Source organism: Canis lupus, chromosome X (assembly GCF_048164855.1).
Source record: "Canis lupus baileyi chromosome X, mCanLup2.hap1, whole genome shotgun sequence".
NCBI classification, from domain to species: Eukaryota; Metazoa; Chordata; class Mammalia; order Carnivora; family Canidae; genus Canis; species Canis lupus.
Window position 1 is genome coordinate 119,912,236 of NC_132876.1, and position 18,398 is coordinate 119,930,633.

Below are 18,398 nucleotides of genomic sequence, written 5' to 3' on the forward strand. Positions count from 1 at the left end.
GACAGAAGAAAGTAATCACAATTACAATGTCTGAACCTCGCCATGTTCTTCCCATCATGTTCTTAAAACATCTCCGAATGTTAAAAAAAAAAAAAAAAAAAAAAAAAAGAAGCAGATGGAGGGCTTCCCAGAGGCTCCACAGAGAACTATCTGAGGTGATGACATGTTCTGTGTCCAGACAGGGGTACGTTCTGCAAAGGTGCCTGCACTTTACAGAATTCCTCAAGCTGTTAACACTATTCAAATCATTAAGAAACATATACAAATATTGAAAATTTGACATTGTTTTCTTTTAATTTGCATAAGAAGAGATACTGTAAATGAGATTTTTTAAAAGACACTTTATTTATTCATGAGAGACACACAGAGAGAGGCAGAGACACAGGCAGAGGAAGAAGCAGGCTCCTCACAGGGAGCCCGACGCGGGACTCGATCCCGGGACTGGGATCCTGCCCTGAGCCGAAGGCAGGTGCTCAACCACGGAGCCACCCAGGCGTCCCTATAAAGGAGATTTTTTTAAAAGAAAAATCAAGTCACAGAGGAGAAGGCCACATATGCTAATTTATTTTACTGATATGGATGGTTTCTGGATATAATTTTTTAGTAAGAACAACAGATTACTAATTTAAAAATCCCCAAGACACTTCAAAATGCACAAGTTATACGGAATGCAATCTAGTGAAAAGCAAACCAAAATGGACAACGACCAGAAAGAGCCTGACTTCACTGTGAGGTTAGAAAAGAAGTTACAAAATATCGCAAAGGCATGAGTTTCTATCCCAAAAGAGCAGTATTACTATGTGTTGATGGGAGCATGTATGACTGATTTGATTCTTCTGGTGGGCAGCTGGCAATACTGAACAAAGTTACACCTGCACTTGCTCCTACCCCATGGACCACCTGGAAACTGCACCTCTGTGGGTCTATTCTGGAGCAGGTCTCATCCTTGGTTGCACATTAGCAACCCCTCTTCCGGAATACAGTGTAATAAACGTTCTCGTGCATCATTACTTATCGATCAGATGCAAGAGTTTCTCTAGAGGAGGGGAGGGGCTTATCTCAGTCCCAGGTGCCCGTTAGAACCTCAGAAGGTGTTCTTTACAAAGAGCAGGGCCTGTTACTTGCTGTCCAAATCTCAGGAAGTTGGTCTGGGAGAGGTCTGATGAGGAGCCTGGGCTGCTGCGAAACTCTTGAAACTCTTGACACCTGGGCTGCAATGCAATATGTCTGTTTTTGAGCTCCAAGTAATGTGTAAACAAATTACAGGACTGAAGGTAACAGCAAAAACCCAGAAGCAGCTTAGATGTTCACTGATAGGAGAATGCATAAATATGTCACCATATATATACAAATATGGTCAGGATAGTTCACTGAGACCTGCCCTGCACTTAAAATATATGATACCATCATCTATATAATATGGCTGAAGTTAAAACACATAATTTTGTGTGGGGAAAAAAAATGAGTACAAAAGAGCACAGACAATATGATGCCATTTACATAACTTAACCATATATTGTCTACAGATGCACATGAGTGCATAATAAAAGTATGCGAGTTTGTATGAGGATAATAAAAACCAAGTAAGGATTAATAATTATATCTGGGATGGGCAGGAGAGAAAGGGAATGGGGACCAATATATGTGGTCGATGATTCTAATAGTTAAAAAGTATGTGAACCAAATAAGGCAGAATATTAAAAGTTATGCGAGGTGCGAAACTGCTCATTATAACATTCTCCATACTTTTCTCTGTGATGCAGTCGGTAGAGCATCCGCCTCGTGATTTCAGCTTAGGTCATGCACTCAGGGACCTGAGATCGAGCCACGCGCCCGGCTCTGTGCTCAGAATGGAGTCTGCTTGGGTTTCTCTCTCCTTTTCCCTCTGCTCCTCTCACATAAATCTTTAAAAAATATTTTATGATTCAAAAGCATTTATAATAAACACTAATGAAAAGCTAGCTGACCAGAAAGTGGCAGCATTAAGATACCTATCCGGGTCTTCCACTGAAGCACTATTACTATTTTTTTTATGAGTTTATTTTTTATTTATTTATTTTTAAGATTTTATTTATTTATTCATGAGAGACCCAGAGAGAGGCAGAGACACAGGCAGAGGGAGAAGCAGGCTTCCCGTGGGGACCCCGATGCAGGACTCGATCCTGGAACCCCAGGATCATGACCTGAGCCAAAGGCAGACGTTCAACCACTGAGACACTCAGATGCTCGCATTATTACTATTTTTAACGATTTTCTTTTTGTTCTCCAGACCGAATGTTATATACTCCTTCTTTTCAAGACGTCGTCCTCCTATTTTCCTTCCTAAAATTCCTTCCTTTTCCAGCCTTCTCTATGTTATTAATACAATAAGCTTAATGAAACAAAGAACAACAAAACACACGTTTCAACTAGACTATGGTTTCAATATGGTTTCTTCATCTTTTGAGAGAAATGCATATAATAGGATCCAATTTTACTGCCCACACAGAACACTTGAGCACAGGGTTGGAACCTGCTAGAGTCGTCATTGCTTCCAGACTCTAACACCCAAGCATGATGAAGTGTGAACGGAGGATAGCTTTCCGGATATTTAACTGCCATGGTCACTGGATGTTTCCAATGAAAGGTTTCCCAAAGCAGATTCTCAATTTACCAATAGGTTTAGAATGGATCTGTCTGCACCATGAAATGGAACTCTCTTTCTTGAACTCGACACACTATTTAAATAATTTACAAAAGCCCTGCTTGTGTTTTTTTTTTCTTTCGTCTGGAAATGGCACTTTGAGCTGTCAGACTCCTTTTTACATCATCACTGGGAAATCCAGGGGGGTTCAGGAAGAAGTTTGGCATGGGAAATCTATTCCAGAACAGTTGCTACCTTTCATCACAGAGGACAGGCAGTTATTTCACCCTGGGACATCACGCAAGGCCTACGGTTGACACAGTGCTCCACGAGGACACGTTTGCATCACATGTGTCCCACCGGAGTGGAAGTTTGCCAAAAACATACTCAGATGCTCAACCCCTGAGCCTTCCAGGTGCCCCCACATAGCTATTTCTAATTTGGGAATATGTTAGACCTCTTCTTGATCTTCTTCAACCTCTTCTCCTGTGTCGTAAGTTTTTGCGTCAAACCTCATTTGAGTGGAAAATAGGTGCTTTTTACTTGGATAGAGACAGAACTCAAGTCCACAACATGCTGCTGTGTGATAGCAGACAAACAGCTTAGGCACTCTGAGCTCAGGAATCTTCACCTATCACAATACGTACTTCTCACAAAGATGCCGTGTGAGTAGACCCGAATCCCATTTACACAAAGGCTGGCTTCCATTACTCTCCTGCTCAACATTTGTTTGCCTTCACTCCTAATGGCTTTCAACCAGGAGCGCATTTTCTTGGCCTTGACTTGAACTTGCAAACCAGATTCAGGATTAGATATGTAGTGGATGCCCAGTTAATGCTTTATGAATTTAAAACTTATATACTTCCAAGCCTTTCAGGATGCAGTTTTCTTTAAATAAACTTTTTATTTGTAAATAATTCTGGATCTATGGAAAGTTGGAAAGACAGTAAGTAGAGAGAGTTCCTATGCCCCCCTGAGATGTTCCCATCTTGCACAACCACAGGACATTTGTCCCAGCTAAGAGATGAATGTTGCTGTACTACTATTAGTTAAACTCCACACTGTGCTTGGGTTTTTTCAACTCTCCAGGGTAATGCCCTCTTCCTGTCCCAGATTCCACTGAGGGTCCCACACTGCGATCATCTTCAGGTCTCATTAGCCTCCCACAATATATGGCATTTTGGGTTTCCTTGTTTCTCATGATCTTGACAATTCTTAGGGCTACCGGTCAGGTAGTTTGTACAATGTCCTTCGCTCTGGGCTTGCCTGGTTTTAGGAGCATTGGCCTGGTGTATGGATTACAGGGAAGAGCCCCACACAAGTGAAATCCCCTTGCCAGCACACCACATCTGGTGGGCCTGATCAGGGCACTAGTTAAGAATCCCGAAGCAACAATATTTAGTAGTCAAGAGCGCCTGATGCTCTAAAAGAGCCTGCAAAGCTTCTAGAAACAACTATCTTGTTTTCAGAATGCCTTTGCTCTGCGTGTCTTGTGGCAAATAGCACTGTGGGCTACATCCGGATCATGAGATGTCCCACATTTCCAACCAGATGCACGAGCGAGGAAGGGAACCATAAGAATTGAGCTAGTAGGCAAGCAGGCAAGCAAACCACAGAGCATGAGGGCAACGGTTAGTTTGGAAGACGCCTCCTTGCTCTGTTGGCTCTCAGAAGCGCGCTGCCAGCCGACTGTTCTCGAACATCTGCTGTCAACAGCTGCCCCGTTCCGCAAACAGCGCCACCTCATGTGCACACAGAATCATGGTTCCTGGGCATTTGTGGCTCTGTGTGTGGCCCGGTGCAGCCTGGGACGCGGGCCTGCAAAAATAGAATAATTCTTCCCACGTTGAGACAGAATTAGCACATGTGAACTTCTGCTTGGCTGAAAGGACACACACAATGCACATATTTCCTGCCAACAAAATTCATCCAACAGATACCGGGGGGTGTGGGGTGTGGGGTGTGGGGTGTGGGGTGTGTGTTTGTAGGGTTACTGATGCTGGCGGCTGGAGCTGAGGCCGCACAAAGCAGAAAGAGCTACAAATGTCTCCCTCTTTCTTCCCCGTCCTCTCTTCCCAGCCGGCCTTCTCTGCCCCACAGACTGAACTTGAAGTCCACATGGGTGGCTCTGCACCGCCGTCCGGAGGGGGTCTGGCTGCCGGCGCAGGGGGCTGGGGGTCGGCCCGTGGCGGTGCAGGCCCCGGACGCTGCTGCCCAGCGCGCAGAGGCTGCCTGCCCAAGGCCAGCGTGCGGAGGCCCAGAAGCCCTGTGGCGCACTGATCCCCCCTCTTGTCACCCATCTTCTGGAGCACAACACGCCCTCCTCCATTTCTCCTTTCCTCCACGCCTCCTCTAGGACTCTCAGTGTGGGATTCACGCTGTCCCCACTCTCCCGGTGTCTACACTGAGCTCGGTCACTGTGACATCTCTAAAGCCAGCCACATCCAGATCCAAACCGCAGTTGTTTCTCTGAAGCTCCTCCTGGGCTCACGTGTTCTGGCCACTTTGGCTCTGAAGACCATGATTCTCTGAAATAACCTGCCAACCACGCTGTCCATTTAGTCTCATCACGCCCAGCGATGGGCGACTGTCCTGCCACCACTCTAGGTCCCAACTGCCGTCTCGCCACCCACTCTTCCCTCCAGTTTACAGCAAACCAACCAACCCGTGAACCACTCATTCCGTGAACATCTACGGCTGTTTCATGGCGGAACAGCCCTAGATGTACAGCGAAGATGCCAAGAGAGTGCAGAGTCCCAGGCCCCACTCAGCCGCCCTCTTTCCTGCTCAACTTTCACACCACGGTCCCCGTGTCTCTACTAAGGAAGCACCTGGGCCGTTCCTGGGCACATCTCGTTTCATCCTCTTCCACCCTCACACTGCAACGGACACCATCGCCTCGCCTGGGTTTCCAGCTTGCACATGGCAGATTCGGGGGCTTCTCAGCACCCACAATCATGAGAGCCAATTCCTCATTTAATCTCCAAATATTCTCCCCTTGCATCTGTTTCTCTGGAGAACCCTAAGACAACCTGGAAACTAAATCATCACTGTACCCAGGATGGTTTGAAAATGCTTGCTTCCCTCTATCCCAGACACATCTCCTGCATTTTGCTTAAGAGTTTTATATTTCTCTGGTCACTCCTTGTCTGGGCTCCAGGATTTCTTGCCTTTTTATGATAGAAGTCCTGTCTAGTACAAACCTGTGTCCTTCACAGACACTCAAAAGACACACGCTAAGGGATACGAATGATCCATTCATCGACAGCTTGTGTTTATAGCCTCACACACAATATCATATTTCTTGTCTCTAAATCAAGACTCTTGTGGGTTTCAGTAAGACAAGGCTGAAGTACTTTGGGGTGCAAAGCTGGAAGGGGCTCCCAAATGCAGCAGTTTTAAACATGTGGCAGAGGCACAATATATAGGTATGTTTTCGTTTTAAGAAAATCCATTGCAGGAAACTTAGCAGAGCAGAGTAGCAGCTCATCCACATCTGCAGGGGTTTGGTAAACACCAGAGTTGGTGTGGCCTGAACTCAGAAGGCATCCTGCAGAGCCAGGCTCAACTTCAAATCCTCCAGAAGGGCTTTCTTTGCTGTCTGAGTTGGAAACCGATCTCTCCTTCCATGGAAATCTTACAAAACTCTTTCCTCACGCTCCCTTTGACTTCAGTATCGTGTGGCTAAATACTGTTATTTAGCATCGCACACATATGCATGATGCTTACTCTTGCTCGTTGTCTGTAGAGGGCACTCTTCGTGGTACATCACACCCTCCACGTGCTTCCTGTCTGTGCCATGCAGGACATCAACGGGACATGACTCTATAACAAATGATTCCCTGAGTTCTGATGCCACATGTCTTCAGTTCCCTTCCATCAGCACGTGATGCTGGTCTGGAATTTTTAGGAAGAAATATCAGCTGCTGCTTCTCTTCTAGGGAAAGAGACCCGAACAACTCACACGTACGTCGGTCTTTCACTCAAGCAAAGAGCAAGCTATTTCCTCAAAATAAAAACAACGCAGAGTCCTTAATATACAAATGTTTCTTCTTCTAAGATGTGTCATACTGGCTGCAAAAAAAAAAAAAAAAAAAAAAAAAATCCCTTTCTAAAATAAGTTTGTGATAGAGTCTTAACCCAAGTTAGGTGTGTGTGTTGGCACCTGCGCGCTGAGTGGGGAGTTTCCCCATGGTGTCTGCATGCCGTATTGTCCTCCGTGGCTGACGCCCACTCCTCACTGTCCTGTTGTCCTGGGCCCTTCCAGGAGCAGTAACGATGCTCAGTAGCAATGTTCATCCTCCGACACCTCCTCTTCTTCCACGCTTTCACTGGTAAATTTCTTGGCAGTAGCTCCAGGAATCATTAAAACTACCAGAAACGTCTCCAATTTTGTTACTCAAAATCAAACACAGAAAATATACAGATAGTATTTTGAGCATGTGCCAAAGTCTGTTTTCTTTACACCCTGAACTAGATACTGGACTCTCTGAAGCTGCGTAGAAGCCAAGCGCATTTTTACTCCAAACATGATCATTCATGCTTCATGATTAAATGACCTGTTTCATTATTTCAGAGATGAGGCGTGTTATATGTTCAATCTACTCTGAGTGGCTCTTCCAGTTTTTGCCTCATGCTCTTCTGGGCTTCACCTCCTATAAATCCTCAATACATGTGTGTCAACTAAATAGTCTCGATAACACAGACATGTCTACAGCAAGATAGCAGCCCTTGCCTAATTTCACATTGTTAGCTTGGGGAGAATTCTATCCCACTCAGAATATAAAGTGATGATGAATCGCCGGAGCTGTCACACGACTTCTTGTCAGACAAATGAATCCTGCAATTGGCATTGTTCTGATTCCAAGTAGACTTGGTGCGAAGGCACATGTGTGAGCACCTTGTCCAAACCCATCCATCAGCAGCAAACATCTGACAGCAGAGGGCTCGGATTTTAATTGTTGTTGAAATTTGTGTGTTTTTCACATCCAACTGTCTATGAACAATAAGGTGGAAAACTGAGACAAAAAATTCAGATAATTTAAAAAATCCTATTTTTTATCAGTTATTTGAGTGTATAAATGAAGTTCTTATAAAACAAAGAGATTTCAATCTTTGAACTGTTCAGTGAGAAGAGGTAACAGACTATGAAAATGTAATTTCCATGTATTTAAAAAGTTAACATTTCACTTTAATATTTTAAATACAGTGAAGACAAGATACAAAATAAATACAGCAAATATACTGTATATAGCCTGCATTTGAATCATAGGGCAGCAAAATACTATTTGATTAAAATTTATATATATAAAAGTTCTTGGGGTAACTAAAATTCTGAATTTTCAGCAATGGTATTCGCTTCAGGGACAATATATGTTTTATTACTTTAAATACATGACTAGTCTTCTGAACCAGCGACTGAGATGCATTCTCATGCAACGCTCTGTAATTAAATTAAAAGTATAGTTGGGACGCCTGGGTGGCTCAGTAGTTGAGCATCTGCCTTCCACTCAGGGTGTGATCCCCGGGTTCCGGGATCAAGTCCCACATCGGGCTCCCCGCAGGGAGCCTGCTTCTCCCTCTGCCTGTGTCTCTGCCTCTCTGTCTCTCAAGAATAAATAAATAAAATCTAAAGAAAATAAAATCGCTACTGCCTTTCAAGGTTAAAGTCACATTCTATTGGTATTCATATCTTTGGAAGTATGCAAAGATCTCAGAATATAACTTTTTGCAAAACTCAAAGGCCCTATAGCACATATTTACACGGCTCTGTTGTTTTACAAAGTATTTCCAGTAAAATCGTCTTTTTGAACCATGAAAGGTAACGTGCCTTGCTGTGCTATGTAAGACTTTATTCATCAACTAGGACACATTAAATTTTCCAGATTAACTGTCAATTCGTGTGTGTGTACGTTTGTGCACACATGCACTCGAGCCTGCAGATATTAATGATGTTTAATTTTAAAAGGGGAGATGTGCATTTTTGGAATATAACTGAGAAATAACAATGACATGATTATGTTGAACCTCGGGGAAGCAGCAGAGCCCATGAGTCAATTTAGGAGGACAGAAATTACTAAAAATCAGGAGTGATGCTCAAGTGATTTCAGGTTAATTAAAACAGGGCTTGACCTAATAGCCCTACAGACCCTCCACTAGCTGGTGTGACCTAGGTCACAAAGTCCCTTCGGTGGCCTGGCTTGTCAATACACCAGCCAGAGTGCTGGTAAACTAAAGCCTGTGCTTTAAAAATCAATCTCGAATTAACGGGTCCATAATCAAGCAAAAAGGTTGGACTTACATCACCCACACCAGATTGCAGGATGGAAGTCCAATTTAATAAGCATTGAATAGTATCTCACTCTCAACAGTATTTTCGTTCAGACCACGTCTCTACACTTCAGAACCTAATTTTACAAATTAAATTAAATATATACAATCAGTTAATAAATGAAATTAAATGATCTATCCCTTGAAGAAGGATGTAATCCATATGTTTCCGGGTGAATCCAGAAATAGCATATATACTGACGGATGCACATGCATTCTCATACCTAATACGTGTTACTTAATTATGAGCAGAGACATTAAACAGTACAATACAGTGCTTCCACTTATAAAGCAAGATGGAACATGATTTAGGATTCGTACAGGTACAGAATGCAAAACCCATACAAACCATAAGGTAAGAAAAGTGAAAACCCAGCAAAAAAGAAAAATAACCAATTATTAATGATTCTTATATTAAACTCATCTATGTCTTCAGGCCCCTTCTGCCCAAAACATAGTGTGAGGATGCACACCTGGCTTGATGCAAGAGGCAGACTGGTCTAACTGCCTCAGACTGAAGCACAAGGGGACAGCTACAGGACAAGATGTGGTCTGCTATGAAGGGCACACAAACTTTTGCTTGTGTGGGGAACTGGGCTGCAGCTATGTTTTATTTCCAATTTTTCACCTTTTTAAAATATTTTATTTATTTATTTGAGAGAGAGAGAGAGAGAGAGAGAGCGAGTGAGCACCCGTGAGAAGGGGGGATGGGCAGAGGGAGAAGCAGACTCCCTGCTGAGCAGGGAGCCCAACACAGGGCTCAATCTTAGGATCCCTGATGCAGAACTCGATCCCAGGACCCTGAGATCATGACCTGAGCCAAAGGCAGATGCTCAACTGACTGAGCCACCAAGGCGCCCTGCTGCTATGTCTTCAGTTGCCTGTGGATAGAACATATCTTGTCACTTGGCAGGTGCCCAGCAGACAGGGGTGCATGAATGAATGAATGGCTATTCTGAATATTAGCACAAATTCACTGGTTATCAGGCTCAATGACTGGGACAGCGCCTACCCCTGGGGAGGTCTCCAGCATGCCCCCCACCTCAGCATGTCTCATCTGTACTTTTACCCCTGAGTGGACACGTCTGTCATCCCTTCCACTCCAAATCCCCTACGAGAAGGACAAGAGTGAAGGGTTCCTCTAACTTCTCAGACCATCTCGGGATCCTTGTGAGGTCATGCATGTGCCTCCTCCTTGCTGCGTCTGACACCAAACCACTAAGTGGTTACATGTTTCAGCAGACCACAGAGTTTGTTTTTATTATTTTTAAAAAAGACATTATTTATTTATTCATGAGAGACACACAGAGAGAGGCAGAGACACAGGCAGAGGGAGAAGCAGGCTCTATGCAGGGAGCCCGATGCGGGACTCGATCCCGGCACCCTGGGATCATGCCCTGAGCCGAAGGCAGATGCTCTACCGCTGAGCCACCCAAGCGACCTGACCACAGAGTTTAATCTGTGCCTCCCACAATGTTGAGAACTTTACCCCTGTTCTGCCACATGGGTTTGTAAATCATCAAATTGAGGCTCTTAATTATCCCTGGAAAATCTTTCTTTTTCCTTCTAAGACAAAATATGGTGAATCGTAAGTAGAAATACAATTACACTCAGAAAAAATGATTATCAACTTACATTAAAAATGTAAATATTCTTTGAGACTCCCAGTACGTAAAACTGAAGGTAAGTTTTGTTTTGTTTTGATTGTTTATTCTTATATTAAAGAGGGTAAATTTTTGATACATACTTCAAATCCTTCTCACCCCAAATTTTCATTCACTTATTGTTTATGGTGTTTTTGATATTTTTATTTTTATTTGGTGTACAGTGAAAACCAAGGGATACAGACTTTTCCAGGAAGGGCCAGTGAACATTTCAGGATTTGTGGCTGCATACAATCTCTGTTGCACATTCCTCTTTGTCTTCTCTCATTTTTCTGTTTTCTCTATTTTTCTTCCTTTTGTCATTTTTTGATATCTTTTTTTTTCTTCTCTCTTTGTTTTGTTTTACAACCATTTAAACATGTAAAAACCATTCTTAGAATGGGTAAGTAAGATCCATTCTCAGGTTAGAACTGGCATACTTGCTATATAGTTTTCCACACCCTGCTATCACTGGTTTGTTTCATTGTTTTAAATTACTTACTTTAAAAAATTGTTTTTAATCATTGCACATTTTTTAAAGTATGGTAACCCCTAGTCATTAAACCATTTATATTGCAGTTATTGGCATTTCTTATATTTTTATACTTAAACTTTTTCCTCTATCTGGATATTCTGTTGATGTGAGGACATACTATCTTCATATTATGTCTACAGTGAAGGAAGACGTTGTTTTCAGAAAATCAGCTGCGTCCATGCCATGGATTGGTCAATGGGACTGTTCTCATTGAAAATGCCACCTTTATCATATCTTAATTTCTTACTCATCTTTGGAAATTTTTCTAGAATTTACATTTGTATGTTTATATCAATTCCTAAACCATCATCCTACCACCTTATGATAATCACTTTGCATTTCTTCAATATCTGTTAAGCCCCATTCATTGTTGCTTTTCAAAAATATTTTACCTTTCTCCTATACTTATGTTATTTCATCATTTTTTTGTGCTCCAGGTTCCCCATCTCTTTCCAAATGTTTTCAGGAGAGTTTCAGCAATTATATATTATATATGATAACATAAAGAAATTATAATGTAAACAAGGAGAGATTCTATTCTTGCCCATTCTCAAATCTTCCTTAACAACTACTAAAACTTATTAGTAACATAAATGTAGTTTAAATGTCTTCTCTTCATATATGACAAAGCAGTACTAATCCAAAAAATAGGTGCATAGGTCAATGGACCAGAATATAGAGCCCAGAAATAAACCCACGTTTATGTAATCAATTAATCTACAACATAGGAGGCAGAGAACACAATGGGAAAAAATCCCTTCAACAACTAGTGCTGGGAAAACTAGACATCAATGTGCGAAAGAATGAAACTAGACACTTTCCTATACTGACAGAAAAGTAAAGTCACATGGATTAAAGACTTAAATGTGAGACCTAAAACCACAAAAACTCTACGAGAGAGCACAGGCAGTAATTTCTCTGACATTGGTCATAGCAACATATTTCTAGATGTCTCCTGATGCAAGAAAAACAAAAACAAAAATAAACTATTGGGACTTCATCACAAGAAAAAGCTGCACAGCAAAGGAAACACTCAACAAAACTAAAAGGCAACTCATAGAATGAGAAAAGATACTTGCAAATGATATATCTGATAAAGGGTTAGTATCAAAAATATATAAAGAACTTGTACAACACCAAAAAAGCCAAATAATTCCATTAAAAAATAGGCAGAAAAAAATGGGCAGAAGATGTAAGCATGTGAACAAACATTTACGTAAAGAAGACATACAGATGGGGCAACAGATACATGAAAAGATGCTCAACATCACTAATCAGCAGAGAAATGTCAATCAAAATTACAATGAGATATTGCCTCACACCTGTCAGAATGGCTAAAATCAATAACACAAGAAACAACAGGTGTTGGAAAGGATGTAGATAAAAAGGAACCATTGTGCACCGCTGGTGGAAATGCTAGCTGGTGCAGCCACTGTGGAAAACAGTATGGAGCCTCCTCAAAAAATTAAAAAGAATTATGACAAGATCCAGTAATTCCACTAGTGAGTATTTACCCAAATACAAAAACCTAATTCCAAAAGCTATACACACTACTATGTTCACTGCTGCATTATTTGCAGTAGCCAAGCTATGGAAGCAACCCAAGTGTCTATCAATAGATGAATGAATAAAAAAGATATGAAACGGAGTATTAGTCATAAACAAAAATGAAATCTTGCCCTTTGCAACAACATGGATGAGTATAGAGGATACAATGCTAAGTGAAATAAGCCAGTTAGAGAATAACAAATACCATATGATTTCACTCATATGTGAAATTTAAAAAACAAAACAAACCAACAAAGAAAAAAGAGACCAATAAAAAAATAGGCACTTAGCTATAGAGAAGATGATGGTTACCAGGGGGGAGTTGGTGGGGAATGGGTGAAATAGGTGATGGGGATGAAGAGTACACTTACCGTGATGAGCATATTTTTAGCATCGTGGAGTTTAGTCATGAGTGGTTACTTTACTTATAATATTTGAGATATCAAGTAGTTTCAACCCTTCTTTAAGCAGAAAACAAATGACAGGGCAGTAAAAAATAAAAGAAGACAAAGACAAGAAGCAATGAAATACAGGGAGAGCTTGCTCAAGATTCAGGACATTACCAAAGCTTTATTCTAACCCTCAGGATAAAGACAGTCATAGAGATATATCCCGGATATTGAGTACAAAGGATAGAGTAATTCTACTAGCTAATTTGTCCAAATTAGAACTTAAGTATCTGACTTAATAAATGAATGGTCAGGAAGGTTGGTTTACTCTTGAACAATACTTACCCAGTGGCATATTATCACGGTACTTTCAACTGCAGGCACCACCACCTTTTTTTTTTTTTTTTTTTTTTTTTTAAGCACGGGATCTTAAAAAATATCTATTTAGGATGTAGCTAATGCTATGTCCTTCTCAAATGGACATATTTAACAGATGAAAACTGGGTTGAGTAGCAATTATATGTGGATGTTGTAAAATATTTTTCATTGAGTCTGTAAGTCTTCCAGTGACCTTATAAGAGGCAAGTCACCTTATGTGATCAGGTGCTTTAGTTTCCTCATTTCTGAAATGAGCGAAGCAGTAGAAGATTTCAGTGGATTTCTGCATATAAATGTTTTTTCGCACACTATCTGTGTAGATTACTTGGGGTTGATCCAGCTATGTCCCCATCGATGCCTTGATTGAAGAATTCAGCTTCACCCATGTGATTGTTGTTAGTATAAATGAAGTGCAAGGGAAATTGGATCTGTTTGGACTCACAGATGGCTTAAGCAGGTGCACTGTTTTGAGAACAGCCTTGGGTCTCTTGCTGCGGGCTGCATGGGGCTCAGAGGTTATGCGTCGAGAGCAAGGTCTTGGATGCCTGGTAAACCTCAGCAGCTTTTGGTGGAGATGGAAAAAAAAAAAAAAGAAAGACCACATTTCTGTGAATTTATGGACTGCAAAGATAACTGCATATGCATCTGTTTTCTCTTATTGAAAACACATGAAAGCTATTGCTAGACAGGAAAATTCAGCTCTCCAGTTCATGGAAGTGAGCCACTGCATGAACCCCAAAGGGTGCTGGAACATATCAGACATGTACAAAGTCATCAGGAGGTTACAGCGACGCTGCCATTGAGACCAACACCAGATGAAGACTTCAGTGCATCCTAGGCTCTTGAGCATGAACGGCCATGAGAACAAACATGTTCAAATTTGAGTAGGAGCTGTACTTCACACACGCGACATGAGCAAGAAGGAAATGTTTCAGGCTTACACATGCATCCAGAAAGTTCTCTCTTAACTAAAAATCAAAGGAGAAATCAAACTTTCCCAATTGGAAGTTATATGTTGAAGAGCAGTGGCTTCTATGGCACAGTTCATGTTGATATGTGGACTTAGTTGGGATTTAAAATCAGTCCTGGTGTTTCCAATATTCCAGCTGTACCCACACATTTAAACCTGCCCTGGCCAATATGGCTGGCACCCACCTACTGCAGTCTCTACTGTTGATGAAGAATAGAAATGGTTCAACTCATCATTGATGAGCGCTGTGAAACTGTCAAACAGTTTTTAAAGAAGAGTTTTGAGAACTTTCTATGAGTTGCACACTTTGCCTGGCACTTAAAATTCAAAGGTGCATAGAATATTATCCTTTCTCTCAAAAGTCATGATTCACTAGATTAGACTAAGTTTTTTCTTATGCCATCAGTATTTATTATTTTTAGAATGTTTCTAAGCTCTACCTCATTATTATCCACACCCATTTCTTAACTCTGATTTTCTTCTTAGTTGGTCATCCCACAGAAGAGATATTGGGACCACATTCTCCTTCAACTTGTCCATTTTCCCTGCAAAGGACTGAATTGGGATGCTAGAGATTTTAGTTCCTTGTCAGAACTAGCACCTATTTGGGGCCTCTGTAAATCCATTTTGCTTCTCTGGGCATTAATTTCTTCATCTAAAATTAGGGGCTTGAGCAATAGAATCTCTCTGGTTCCTTCTAGATCTAACCTTCTAGGAATCTGTGATTCTAGGTGGGCTCCTAACCCTCAAGCATTATCTCTGTAGTTCTACTTTGTGGACCAAGGACAGTATGATTAATGTGCACCCAAGATTTTACACGAATGATGGCTCATGATGACATGTAAAAATAGCTCTGTCTCTTGATATTAAAAACTTATTTTTGGTGGATACTATTTTCCACTCTTTTCCCCTAATGAACAGTCCCCAGATAACTTATGGTATTTCCCCCCCAGAATTCCAAACCCACCTTCATAAGATTTTTTTTAATGTTTTTATCTAAAGGAATATGTCTTAATTCTTCAGGAAAATTCTAAGACAAGATTCTAAAGACATTTTGGATCACCTCAGCATCACTGAAATAATTACATAATATAAATCTAACAACCTGCTCTCCACTGCCCAGGTGCAACTAATTGTCAATTTCTTGTATGTACGCTGTATTGTTTTATATTTTATTAGCTTTTCATTTATTACATCTAAAGAAAATACAGTCTTGCCTGACTGGCCAATTTTCATATTCTTAAGTAACTGTTTTACAAAATGTCTAGCATAGAGCAGCAAATAGATTAATTTTATCTTCAAAGAGACAACTATAAAGAAAACAACTGGTTCTCTTTGCTTAAACTTGTCACACAAACTGAGAATTATATATAGTTAAAAAAACATTGCATGATTTCACTTATGTGTGGAACCTAAAAGAATCAAATTTGGGATGCCTGGGTGGCTCAGCGGTTGAGCGCCTGCCTTCGACTCAGGGTGTGATCACGGAGCCCCAGAATAGAGTCCCACATCGGGCTCCCTGCAGGGAGCCTGCTACTCCCTCTGCCTGTGTCTCTGCCTCTCTCTCTCGGAGTCTCTCATGAATAAATAAATAAAATCTTACATAAAATAGAGCAGAGAATGGAATGTCTGCCAGGGCGGGGGTGATGGGAGTTGTTGTTCAGTGGGTATAAATTACATTACATGAAGAAGTCCTGGAGATCCACTCTACAGAACAGATTATACAGTTAACAATATTGTATACTTAAATTTTTCTAGAAGGATATGTCTTATGTTTTCTTACCATACCCAAATAATGTAATGATGGTGATGGTGGTAAAGAATCTGGGAAGAGGGGATCCCTGGGTGGCTCAGAGGTTTAGCACCTGCCTTTGGCCCAGGGCATGATCCTGGAGTCCCAGGATCGAGTCCCATGTCGGGCTCCTGCATGGAGCCTGCTTCTCCCTCTGCCTATGTCTCTGCCTCTCTCTCTCTCTCATGAATAAATAAATAAAATCTTAAAAAAAAAAAAAAAGAATCTGTGAGGAAACTTTGGGAGGCGATGGATATACTTATGTCCTTGGTAGTGGTGATGGTCTCACAGATGTACAGTTAATCCTAAACTCATTGAGATGCATACATTAAACATGTACTGCTTATCATATATTAATCACAACTCAATAAAGTGGATTTTAAAATGTATGGGGAGGGGCAGCCCGGATGGCTCAGCGGTTTGGCGCCACCTTCAGCCCAGGGTGTGATCCTGGGGACCCGGAGTCGAGTCCCACATCGGGCTCCGTGCATGGAGCCTGCTGCTCTCTCTGCCTCTCTCTCTCTGTGTCTCTCGTGAATAAATAAATAAAATCTTTATAAATAAATAAATAAATAAATAAATAAATAAATAAATAAATAATAAATAAATAAATAAATAAAATGTATGGGGGAGTAGTCAACCTCACTACTGAAAGAAGAAAGAAAGAAAGAAAGAAAAACGAATACCAGACTTTCAGTTTGTTAAACTGGCAAAACCTCTGAGAAGTTAAGATTGTCTGTTGTTTGAGTGTGTCCAGTGGATATAAATTGTAATTTGGTAAGCTTTCAGCATATGTGTCAAGTACTTTTTTTTAAAAGATTTTTATTTATTTATTCATGAGACACACACACACACAAAGAGAGGCAGAGACACAGGCAGAGGGAGGAGCAGGCTCCCTGCAGGGAGCCCGATGTGGGACTCGATTCTGGGGCTCCGTGATCACACCCTGGACTGAAGGCAACGCTAAACCGCTGGGCCACTGGGGCTTCCCAGTGTCAAGTACTTAAAATATGGGTATACTCTTCATATGGCAATTTCACATTTGGAAATTTATTCTAAGGACATTAAACATAAAAAGCTATCATAAAATCAAAATTAATAAATATCAACAAATATCAAAAAACCTGTGGAAGTCTTAGTCAAAATAGCAAATATTAGTCAAAAATAGAATAATATCTATAGCAGAAAAATGTATAGGTAAAAACATAAAACAGTATTTTATGCAATTACTAAAATGGCATGGATATGATAATATAAAACGAAAAATGGAATAAAAGATTTTGATAAATATAGAAGAAACATAAAGCAATAAAGTTAGTAACTACGGAAGGCCACATGACTGTCAACAGCTAGCTAACTATATATTTTTTTCAAAATTGCTTGTAAATATTATGTATTGATTTTATAACATAGCGACATCAAATTCATTTCATTTAAAAACAGGCACTACCAAACCATGTTTGTCTTTCCAACATTCAGTTAGATTTTTCATGTGGCCAGGAGTTTGTTGTGATGTTTGCCTTCAAAGCTCATTCATAACACACGCTCGTGTACAGGCCGACCTCTAGCTTTCTACTCAATTTGTTTCTATCACTTACTTTTTATTTTTAAAATTTTATTTAAATTCAATTTGCCAACAAATAGCCTAACACATGGCGCCCTCCTTAATGCCCGTCGCCCAGTTACCCCATCCCCCTACCCACTTCCCCTTTTGCAACCCTTTGTTTCCCAGAGTTAGGAGTTTCTTATGGTTTGTCTTTACCACTTACTTTTTAAAGGAGATAAATGAATTGTGTTCTACAAGCCAGCATAAAAACCCAAAAGCCACCTAGAAGATGAAGTTAGAAATCATCTAACAAGGTTTTCTCCAGCTACTGAAAAACCAACCATAAGCCAGATAGAGTAAGTTCATTGTAGCCAGTGGATTGACCGATCATATGAATTTACAAAGGGTGTGGTTGTGAGATGCGGGGAGTTCAGGCATCATCTGTAAATTACTGCCTTTGCTGTAACTGTGTTCTGAGCCTACTGCTATCACAGGAGGGACAGAGTCTCAAAGTGTCATCTGTCCATATGACTAGCATCAGACGAGGACGGCTCAACGCCTGCAAACTCAGACAAGAGATGGGGAACCAGGGCTTCTAGTCTTCACTGCGGGAAAGGAAGCAGAGTGAAAACAGAGAAGCTGTC

At 41.0% G+C, this 18,398-nt stretch overlaps 1 long non-coding RNA gene across 11 annotated transcripts in view; it reads right to left on the reverse strand.

Moving 5' to 3' along the window:
• Positions 1-18,398, reverse strand: part of LOC140627662 (uncharacterized) — a 527,802-nt gene that overhangs the window by 107,581 nt on the left and 401,823 nt on the right. For 10 of the 11 annotated variants that reach the window (XR_012026315.1, XR_012026308.1, XR_012026307.1 and 7 more), the window contains one exon: positions 13,343-14,008. The exons of the other annotated variant lie outside the window; for it this stretch is intronic. This is a non-coding gene — a long non-coding RNA (uncharacterized lncRNA). Of the gene's footprint in view, positions 1-13,342; positions 14,009-18,398 lie in introns of those variants that run through there. 11 annotated transcript variants of the gene reach the window in all.